Here is a 1,673-nt window from a genome sequence, read left to right as displayed (position 1 = left end):
AGAGAAATTACCTCCGGAAGTCAGGTACTGACCGACCTCCCCACACTTAAGGCTTTGCACCATCCTCGGTGCCATCTGTCAGGAACAAAGGTGGGCTGGTAGCAGTATCTCCATAGTCGGGACCGTCATGGCTCCCTGTACTGGTAAATGAAGTGGAGTCCAGGGTGTCTGGGTCTTTGTATTTTCCGATAAGTAGCTCCTTGAGGTATGTGAATCGGCGCTTGTTACGGCGCTCTCTTAGCTTTGCTTTGTATTCCTGCTGATCCAACCTCTCAAGTATCTGATGGAGCAGTTGGTTTGTTGTAGGTGCTTGTGGTGTTGAAGGTGGAATGTCCTCAGCCAGTTCAGTAGGCTAGCGTGTAGTGGCTGCTGGAGGTCTGATATATTTCCCGTTAGGGACGTATTGATCAGCCCGTGGAAGCATGTCTTTGGTGTCTCCAGCTCTGTAGGAGACTCCGGCTGCTGAGATGAGATCTGCAACCAAGGCAGGAAAAGGTAAGTTGGGCAATTTGTACGTGTCCCATAGCATTCCGGATGTGTCTTGGTAGGTTCAGAGGCTGGTCTGTAAGGATGCACCATAGTAGGACGGCCATGTCTGTAGTGAAGGAGGACTCGTGGGTGCTCAGAAAGACGTAATGGAACATAATTTGTGCCCATACGCGAGCCTCCAAGGTAAGTGCGGAAGCCAATATTCCCTTAGGGCGGGAACGATGGTATCCGTAGATCCATCTGCAGCCAGGTTGTGCGATAACTCTGAGAACAGCGTCCCAGTCAAATTGGTACATCCAGCGCTTGAGTGCGGCCTCTTGAAATACGTCCAGTCCTTCTGGAGTAGGGGGAAGATCTAAAGCTCGCTGAATGGCCTCTTCTGTAATGGGGACTTGCTTCTGTCATACATAGACAGACTGCAGGTTTGGCAGGTGGAAATTAGAGTAGAATTTGACTACCCAGGAAAGATTAACCTGCCATGGCTGTCTTTGTAGAAAACCCCATTGTCTGCGTTCAATTTGCGGCTCAACAAATTCAGCAATACGGGTCGGGAGGATAAGAAGGTATTCGTTGTTGTAACTCCTTTCTGCCATGATGGGGAACATCTGCTCACAGTAGCGATTGGTAAATCGCGCAGTGTCCATTGCTGGGAAGGCTTTCTCTTTTTCATCAACCTTTATAATCCTCTTAATTCTTTTTGTTGAGGGCTTAACTGTAGTTGAAGATGGCTCTGTCACTAAAGCTTGTTTGGTGCCTCTCCTTGCTGTTGATTTGGGAGTAGCTTTCTCCTTGCCTTTCTTGGTGGCCATCCTAAAAGAAAGAAAAGAGAAAGTATGTTAAAATGTCAAGGGTTAGAGTAGGGAAGAGGGCGGAAAAGGTGGTAATCAATGCACATTAAAAGATGAATGATGTTAACACATGGTCATGACTACATGTGAGATATCAACAATGGAAATATAGCAAGTGCATATGATGACAATTAAATGCAAGGTGTTTATTGGCATGCAGGCAAAGGCATGAGTAGCATAAATCAAGCATTCAATGTCCAAGTTAGATTACCAACCCTTTCAAACTAATAACCGGTTTGTAGTGACAATTATATTGAATGAATATGATATGAAAAAGGGTTTTGTGAAAAGCAAGCATTCAGAGTAGTAGGATAAAAGATATCGAAAAACAGTGCA

This window comes from Arachis ipaensis, chromosome B05 (genome assembly GCF_000816755.2).
Source record: "Arachis ipaensis cultivar K30076 chromosome B05, Araip1.1, whole genome shotgun sequence".
Taxonomy (NCBI): Eukaryota; Viridiplantae; Streptophyta; class Magnoliopsida; order Fabales; family Fabaceae; genus Arachis; species Arachis ipaensis.
The sequence above is the reverse complement of the archived record's forward strand: the minus strand, read 5'-3'. Positions refer to the sequence as shown.